The sequence below is a fragment of the Trematomus bernacchii genome, unplaced genomic scaffold (genome assembly GCF_902827165.1).
Source record: "Trematomus bernacchii unplaced genomic scaffold, fTreBer1.1, whole genome shotgun sequence".
Taxonomy (NCBI): Eukaryota; Metazoa; Chordata; class Actinopteri; order Perciformes; family Nototheniidae; genus Trematomus; species Trematomus bernacchii.
In genome coordinates this window covers 3,152,390-3,161,475 of record NW_022987469.1, presented here as the reverse complement: position 1 = coordinate 3,161,475, position 9,086 = coordinate 3,152,390, and the positions used below count along the sequence as shown (strand labels likewise).

At 46.0% G+C, this 9,086-nt stretch overlaps 1 long non-coding RNA gene across 1 annotated transcript; it reads left to right on the top strand.

Moving 5' to 3' along the window:
* Positions 1 to 7,251: 7,251 nt before the first annotated feature.
* Positions 7,252 to 8,418, top strand: LOC117493983. The gene is made up of 2 exons (XR_004557042.1): positions 7,252 to 7,300; positions 7,566 to 8,418. It is a non-coding gene; the product is annotated as an uncharacterized LOC117493983 (long non-coding RNA).
* Positions 8,419 to 9,086: the final 668 nt, after the last annotated feature.

Here is a 9,086-nt window from a genome sequence, read left to right as displayed (position 1 = left end):
CGGCCCGGCTTTACAATATACTCGCTCCAGCCACGGATCATCTTCATGTTTCTTAGGAACAGCCAGTCTGACAGGCGGTTAACACCATGGGCCATGTATACTATGAAGTTCTTTATCCGGCTGATCTTCGACACAACATTGTCTTTCTGTTTTACTGTCGGAGCGACACCCAAACAGTGATCCAAGTATGTCTGAAGGTACGCCTCCATGCTTCTAGGCAACGTGATTTCACGCATGGTATTCCCCCGTCCACACCCAGTGGACCAGTAATTTGAGGGAGAGGGCAAGTCATTAGCCAGCTTAGAGGCACGGGTCTTCCGGCATACAGGGGTCTCGCTACCGGAGGCTACTGCAAACATGACAGTTTCCACCGGGGTCTTCACAGGGGTCTCGCTACCGGAGGCTACTGCAAACATGACAGTTTCCACCGGGGTCTTCACAGGGGTCTCGCTACCGGAGGCTACTGCAAACATGACAGTTTCCACCGGGGTCTTCACAGGGGTCTCGCTACCGGAGGCTACTGCAAACATGACAGTTTCCACCGGGGTCTTCACAGGGGTCTCGCTACCGGAGGCTACTGCAAACATGACAGTTTCCACCGGGGTCTTCACAGGGGTCTCGCTACCGGAGGCTACTGCAAACATGACAGTTTCCACCGGGGTCTTCACAGGGGTCTCGCTACCGGAGGCTACTGCAAACATGACAGTTTCCACCGGGGGTCTTCACAGGGGTCTCGCTACCGGAGGCTACTGCAAACATGACAGTTTCCACCGGGGTCTTCACAGGGGTCTCGCTACCGGAGGCTACTGCAAACATGACAGTCTTCACCGGGGTCTTCACAGGGGTCTCGCTACCGGAGGCTACTGCAAACATGACAGTCTTCACCGGGCTCTTCTCAGGGGTCTCGCTACCGGAGGAAACTGGTAATATGACAGTCTTCACTGGGCTCTTCACAGGGTTCTTGACCGGTCTCTTTCCACCGGAGGCTACTGCAAGCATGACAGTCTTCACTGGGCTCTTCACAGGGTTCTTGACCGGTCTCTTCCCACCGGAGGCTACTGCAAGCATGACAGTCTTCACCGGGCTCCTCACAGGGGTCTCGCTACCGGAGGTTACTGGGGACTGCATGACAGTCTTCACCGGGCTCTTCACAGGGGTATTGCTGCCTGAGGCTACTGTGTTTATGCCGGAGGTACTTGGGATTGCCAGGCCCTTAAATCGTATACATTCGTCCTCTTCCTCAAGAACAGCAGCACTCTGCTTCCTGGGTTTTAGCTCCTTTTTCAGCCTGAGCGCAGGGTCTTCACCTCATCATTGAGGGCATCCTTCTGAGCCCTCAATGCCACATTTTCCAGCATCACCTGCCTGCAGTCCTCGTTGTCACACTCGGTATGTGGGGAGAAGGGTGGAGGGTGCCCGGGGTATTCCTCCTCATTGTCTATATCCAATGATGTAGCCATTCCAATGATGGGGTTAGTCTCACGGAGGTCATGGAGCAACTGCAGTCCCACACTATGCTTCAGCCTTGCCATGACCTGATGTGCCTCATGTCGGGACAACTCAGGGTGGTCATGTTTTACATGACGGTCCAGTCTCTTCCCAGCGTACGAACACCCAGCGATGGGACAGGGTTTGGTCCGAACATTTATCCTTCCACTGGCTATTTTCAGGAGGATTCCCCTCTCCTCCAAGTTCCGCACTGCATGCTTGTGCTTAAGGTGTTTGTTCAATGCCAGATAGAAGAGTCTGCACACCGGGCATTCAGATGACATCCTTCCTGAAACACACATAATGAATTTGATCAAAATTATGTTATAGTTCTCCGTTTATATGCGTTAGCGTGAGCGGTGGTTGCGACACTGGGTCCGATGCATCAATTCATGGTGCATGGACGAAGGGAAGTATTGGGTTACCACCGGGTCAGATGGTCCCACTTCCGCACCAACGCGGGGCTGGTGATGGCAACATTGGGTCCGATGCATCAATACATGGTGCCCCGACCATGAGAGGGTTTGGGGTACCCCGGAACCAGGCACCACCCCAGCAGGAAACGGGTTGTATGGTCAAAGGAGGAAAGAGTGATAGAACCGGGGTAAAGCAAAGAAAGTGTCCGACAATAGTGACTTGTGAGGCGGCCAGAGAGTCTGTCATATCTCGGTCCTATCCTCCAGGCAACGCTGTGGCCAAAACTGGGCTAAAAACTAAAAAAACTAAAAAATATTTCATCCAGGGAAATTGGGGTGAAAATGAAAAAAAAGTACCCGGAAATAGTGCTTCATTAGCCAGCAGCAGTCCCCTGTCGACTCATGTGACATTCCTACAGGGTTACATAGAACCAGGGTGTGGGCTCCGAGCCATCTCCGAGACATCTCTAGTCTGTGTTGATAATGGGGGAAATGTACCCCAAAATAGTCCTTCATTAGCCAGCAGCAGTCCCCTGTCGACTCATGTGACATTCCTCCAGGGTTACATAGAACCAGGGTGTGGGCTCCGAGCCATCTCCGAGACATCTCTAGTCCGTGTTGATAATGGGGGAAATGTACCCCAAAATAGTCCTTCATTAGCCAGCAGCAGTCCCCTGTCGACTCATGTGACATTCCTCCAGGGTTACATAGAACCAGGGTGTGGGCTCCGAGCCATCTCCGAGACATCTCTAGTCCGTGTTGATAATGGGGGAAATGTACCCCAAAATAGTCCTTCATTAGCCAGCAGCAGTCCCCTGTCGACTCATGTGACATTCCTCCAGGGTTACATAGAACCAGGGTGTGGGCTCCGAGCCATCTCCGAGACATCTCTAGTCCGTGTTGATAATGGGGGAAATGTACCCCAAAATAGTCCTTCATTAGCCAGCAGCAGTCCCCTGTCGACTCATGTGACATTCCTCCAGGGTTACATAGAACCAGGGTGTGGGCTCCAAGCCATCTCCGAGACATCTCTAGTCCGTGTTGATAATGGGGGAAATGTACCCCAAAATAGTCCTTCATTAGCCAGCAGCAGTCCCCTGTCGACTCATGTGACATTCCTCCAGGGTTACATAGAACCAGGGTGTGGGCTCCGAGCCATCTCCGAGCCATCTCTAGTCCGTGTTGATAATGGGGGAAATGTACCCCAAAATAGTGCATCATGACTCAGCAATCATCACACTCAACTTTGGTGAGAACCGGGCAAAGGGGTCAAAATCCGTCAATGTGGGGGGGTGAAACGGCTGTACGCGAGCCCTGGGGGGGCACCCGGGACCGGGCAGTGCCCCCGGCAGAAGGAACCGGGTCAAACGGGCCAAAACAGGAAAAAAAATAAAAATAAAAAGAACCAGGCAAAAGGGGGGAAAATGGGAAAAAAGTGTCCGAAAATAGTGCCTCATGACCCCGCAGGAGTCCCCCGCGGACTCCCCTGACATTCCTCCATGGTCGAAATCATCCAACTCAACTTTGGTGAGAACCGGGAAAAGGGGTCAAAATGTAAAAATTGTACCCCAAAATAGTGCCTCATGACCCCGCAGGAGTCCCCCGCGGACTCCCCTGACATTCTTCCATGGTCGAAATCATCCAACTCAACTTTGGTGATAACCGGGCAAAGGGGTCAAAATGTAAAAATTATACCCCAAAATAGTGCCTCAAAATCGGGTAGAGTCACCTGCAAAGTGCCCTCGCATTCCTCCATGGCTCAAAATGTCGAACTTAAACTATTTGGAGAACCAGAGAAATGTAAAAAATACGCCCCAAAATAGTGCCTCAAAATCGGGTAGAGTCACCTGCAAAGTGCCCTCGCATTCCTCCATGGCTCAAAATGTCGAACTTAAACTATTTGGAGAACCAGAGAAATGTAAAAAATACGCCCCAAAATAGTGTCTCATAATCGGGTAGAGTCACCTGCAAAGTGCCCTCGCATTCCTCCATGTCAAACTTTAAGTATTGAGAGAACCAGGCTGGGGGGTCCTTGCGCCACAAAATTAGGCCCACTCAAAGTGCTTGGTGAGCGGATACATTCTTCCATGATTTGCAACAGCCGTTATTTTTTCTGAGTGCACCCAAAAACTGGGTTTCCGAATTCGTGCAGACGGTAGTTTGAAAAGTATGGATGAATCTTTTTGACAGAGAAGTGGAAATGAAGCCCAGGGACTTTTTCCCCTTCTCCGTTGTACCAACCATCGGAGAAGGGGAAAAATCGGCCCGAAGCGCCAATAGTCTGGCCCCTTCTCCCGTTGGCACTCTGTCATTTTTTTGACAATTTTTCAAAACTTCATTTTTGATTATTTTAAGTTATAATTAAGCGTTTTCTTCAATTCTTTTTGCTTTCCACGGGTGGGGGCGCCTGGCAGGCCGCCTATGAGCACCCAAATTCGGCCTGGATCATCCAGGATTTGTGGGCTAAGCTCCATAAACTGACTAAATCACCCAGAGAGGTCACCTTTCTAGCCCAAATATATATAATACAAATACATTTAAATAGTAAAAGGTGCACTTGTGCTCTGCATTACCCGGAATTTTATTTTCATAGCCCCATGATAGTGATTAAAAATCATTTTCATGGGAAAAAGTGTTAAAACGCCTGATTAAATTATATGCAGGACCCCAGTGAGCTCCAGACTATGTGCATTGTGTTGGGGAACCATATAAATGATAGAATAAATGCATTTAAATGCAAAAATAATGATTTTAAAATCATTTTAGGGGGACAATTGTGGAGAGGAGCCTGAAAATGACTCTGCAGCAGGCTGCCTATGAGCACCCAAATTCGGCCTTCTTCACGGAACCACGACCCCTTCTGTGGAGGGTATTCTCGTGCCCCTGGTGAGCACACAATGACCCAGGAAAGAGTCTTCAAAACACAGGTAAAAGTGTGTTAAACAGTGGGGTAACATGTTTGAAATGACAGCACACTGCTGCTTGTTGGCAGGCTGACTCACTTGACTTGTCTCACACACACCCAGGGGGGGAGAAAGAGGACACATTGGAGCACACAATGACCCAGGAAAGAGTCTTCAAAACACAGGTAAAAAGTGTGTTAAACAGTGGGGTAACATGTTTGAAATGACAGCACACTGCTGCTTGTTGGCAGGCTGACTCACTTGACTTGTCTCACACACACCCAGGGGGGGAGAAAGAGGACACATTGGAGCACAGAATGACCCAGGAAAGAGTCTTCAAAACACAGGTAAAAGTGTGTTAAACAGTGGGGTAACATGTTTGAAATGACAGCACACTGCTGCTTGTTGGCAGGCTGACTCACTTGACTTGTCTCACACACACCCAGGGGGGGAGAAAGAGGACACATTGACCCAGGAAAGAGTCTTCAAAACACAGGTAAAACGTGTGTTAAACAGTGGGGTAACATGTTTGAAATGACAGCACACTGCTGCTTGTTGGCAGCTGACTCACTTGACTTGTCTCACACACACCCAGGGGGGGAGAAAGAGGACACATTGACCCAGGAAAGAGTCTTCAAAACACAGGTAAAACTGTGTTAAACAGTGGGGTAACATGTTTGAAATGACAGCACACTGCTGCTTGTTGGCAGGCTGACTCACTTGACTTGTCTCACACACACCCAGGGGGGGAGAAAGAGGACACATTGGAGCACAGAATGACCCAGGAAAGAGTCTTCAAAACACAGGTAAAACTGTGTTAAACAGTGGGGTAACATGTTTGAAATGACAGCACACTGCTGCTTGTTGGCAGGCTGACTCACTTCACTTGTCTCACACACACCCAGGGGGGGAGAAAGAGGACACATTGACCCAGGAAAGAGTCTTCAAAACACAGGTAAAAGCTGTGTTAAACAGTGGGGTAACATGTTTGAAATGACAGCACACTGCTGCTTGTTGGCAGCCTGACTCACTTGACTTGTCTCACACACACCCAGGGGGGGAGAAAGAGGACACATTGACCCAGGAAAGAGTCTTCAAAACACAGGTAAAAGTGTGTTAAACAGTGGGGTAACATGTTTGAAATGACAGCACACTGCTGCTTGTTGGCAGGCTGACTCACTTGACTTGTCTCACACACACCCAGGGGGGGAGAAAGAGGACACATTGGAGCACACATTGACCCAGGAAAGAGTCTTCAAAACACAGGTAAAAGTGTGTTAAACAGTGGGGTAACATGTTTGAAATGACAGCACACTGCTGCTTGTTGGCAGGTAAACATTGTTTAATTGTTTAAGTGTTTTTAAATGTATGGAACAGTGTTTTGTCTCTTTCAAAACTCTCCCGTCATTGGCCGGATACATGGGGACGATTTTATATTCACTATGACCGTTACTATTCCAGTGAGACGAAGTACGTCCGGTGACGGGAGTGATCCCATGTTAATTTTGTCCAAAAACCAGAGCATTCCCTTATCAGAGGAAACGCATCTAACTGATGATATGAACCATGTTTACCGAAACAAAACACAAGTCTCACAAGAAGCGTCTAAATGAGCCCTGAGCGAAAAAATGCTAACGCACTCTAGGTATAAATCAATCGATATACTTATCGGATATGCACAAACAAGCTTACAAACTGAGATTCCACATATTCTAGAAATATAAGTATCATCACTGAGCGATCAGAACTCGCGACAGCGGAAGCAAATACAGACATCACACGACGTAGCTTTAGGTAGCAAAACATGGAGATATGCTCACCTTTTGCAGAATAACAATTCTGATCAAAAACGAGAAAAACGCAGCTGAAGGTTAATCCATAAATTAATCCAATGTGTCTGTCACTTTGAAAAATGATTGATGATCCATAATTCCATTTTTATGTCAAAAACTGAGTTTTCATTAGCTGCTAAATGGTAGCTTCCAGAGTGTATGACAGCTTCCTGTTTTGTCTCCTTGGATACGAGTCCAAACAACTCACAGACTGCACCGGGCGCTCACGTAGGAGCCCTGTGACCATCATATTTGACGACGCTGATTGGCTGAAATTATGTTTTCGCGGCATAGTTTACACGTTACAGATAGCAACAGTCAGCTGCTAGTGGCTGCTGCTGCACTGGTTGAGGGCTCCGCCCAGACGAGAGAAGGTACACGGGCAAGGCCAGGCAGGAAACATGTGACTTATCAGTAACTTTAGACATCGTAACACAATTTTAAACGATATTTTATTGTAGATTATACATTTTACTGATACCAATTATATAATATTTACCTTGTTCATTAAAAATAAAAATAAAAATATATATGTTTTTTAAAATATATTTTTTATTTTTATTTTTATTTTTATTTTTTAATATGGGAAGAGGTGGGGCGGCGCCCCTAGCGCCCCTATGGACCGGCCGCCACTGTTGAGAACGTTGTGGTGACCTTGATAGTAAGTTGAGATTTATGAATGGAAATGTATTAAATGCAGCCGTTTCTAAAACACAGTAAAGTGTCATTGTAGTTAAATAGAGCCTTCTAAACCAGCCCTGCCTAACTGTTACATTTCCTGGCATTTCTTTTTCCACATATAAATGTGGTCAGTGCATAATGTCATAATGTTTTTAGATTAGGTTAATGTGATCAGATGCCTTCAATGACCTTTGAGCTTGGGGTTGAATCTGTTTTCTTAAATCAAAACTTTCTGTGTGTTACAGGTGCCCTGCTGTTGAGGAACTCTCTGGATTCTTTCTCTCTATCAAAACCGCATTCTCTCTTTCCTATCACTTGTTTCCACTCAATCTGATTATATGGCCACTCTGTCTATCCTATCCAATCTACCTTGCTCTGTCTAATTTGTGGCTATTCTATCTTTTGTGTCCCTCAAGCTACCAGTACTTGATCTCTGCCACCAGGTTACAAGTACTTGGTGGTACGCTCTATCTATTTTTGGTATTTCTGTCTTGCTATCCCACTCTACAAGTGAAAAGTGCTTGATCTATCCCACTCTATAAGAACCGCAAACCGATTTTATGGCTGACTTTTGAAAAAACGCAAAAAAACGCTTGGCACTGATTTTTGAAACAACTCTTGACATTTTGGCTTTCAAGTTACCAGTACTTGATCTATCTGTTGAAAAAGCAAATCTAAGAGTCTCTCTGCTCTTACGCTCTCTCTCTCTGTCTCAGTCAAGTGAAAAGTGCTTGAACTCAACATTTAATTGTATCATTGTCAAAACACATAAATTGTTGTACTAAGTGGATAGTTACAAATATATATATACAAAGGTTATACGTTTATAATTTCAATCCATATTTATTTTATAAGAACTGTTGTTACTGAATTTTGTTACCGTAAACGTATCTAATTCCTAAAGGCTGTTTTAAGTCATATTTGATTTTTGCTGTATTTATTTACTTAACTAGTTAACATAATACGATATTGTATTCATTTTCTCTGATAAACGTAAACACACCCCAGGTATACAGTTCACACACTGTTTTGATCAGAAAATAAAGAGCTTTGTTATTGTCTAACTTGTCATATACTGCAATAAAACAACCAACTGAATTGTTTGATTCTTATATTTAAATATATTTTTAAACCTGCAAATATTAAGGTGCTTTAAGGAATTAAACAATAACATTTGTGGTATTGGAGAACAACAACAATGCCGAGGAAGAACAAAAAGTCCCAAGTTCAAAGCCTGCGCTGGAAAAGATCTACAGATGTTCCCTGTGCAACAAGTAAAGCAGCAGAATGTTCTGGTCCTCTGAGCAGTGGAGAAGTGAAGGTGTGTCCAGTGTCTCATGCTATAAGTGTACAACAGGGAGGTCAACACCATGCATCCTGTGAACCACAGACTTATTATGCTGACATGGTAAAGAGGAGACGTGACAGTGATGATCTTTGTGAGGCAGGCCCTTCTCATGCTAAACCGGTAAACCAGAGAGGTCAAGGTGATGAGCCATGTGTACCACAGCCATCTTATGCTGACATGCTAAAGAAGAGACGTCGAAGTGATGATCTTTGTGAGGCAGGCCCTTCTCATGCTATCCAGGTAAACCAGAGAGGTCAAGGTGATCAGCCATGTGTACCAAAGCCAACCTATGCAGATATTTTGAAGAGTGGACGTGTCAGTAAAGCTGCTTGTGAGGCATGGCCTTCTCATGGAGACAGTGTAAACCTGGGAGATCAACTTTCTGAGCAACATGTCCCTGCATCGTGGAGCCAGGCTT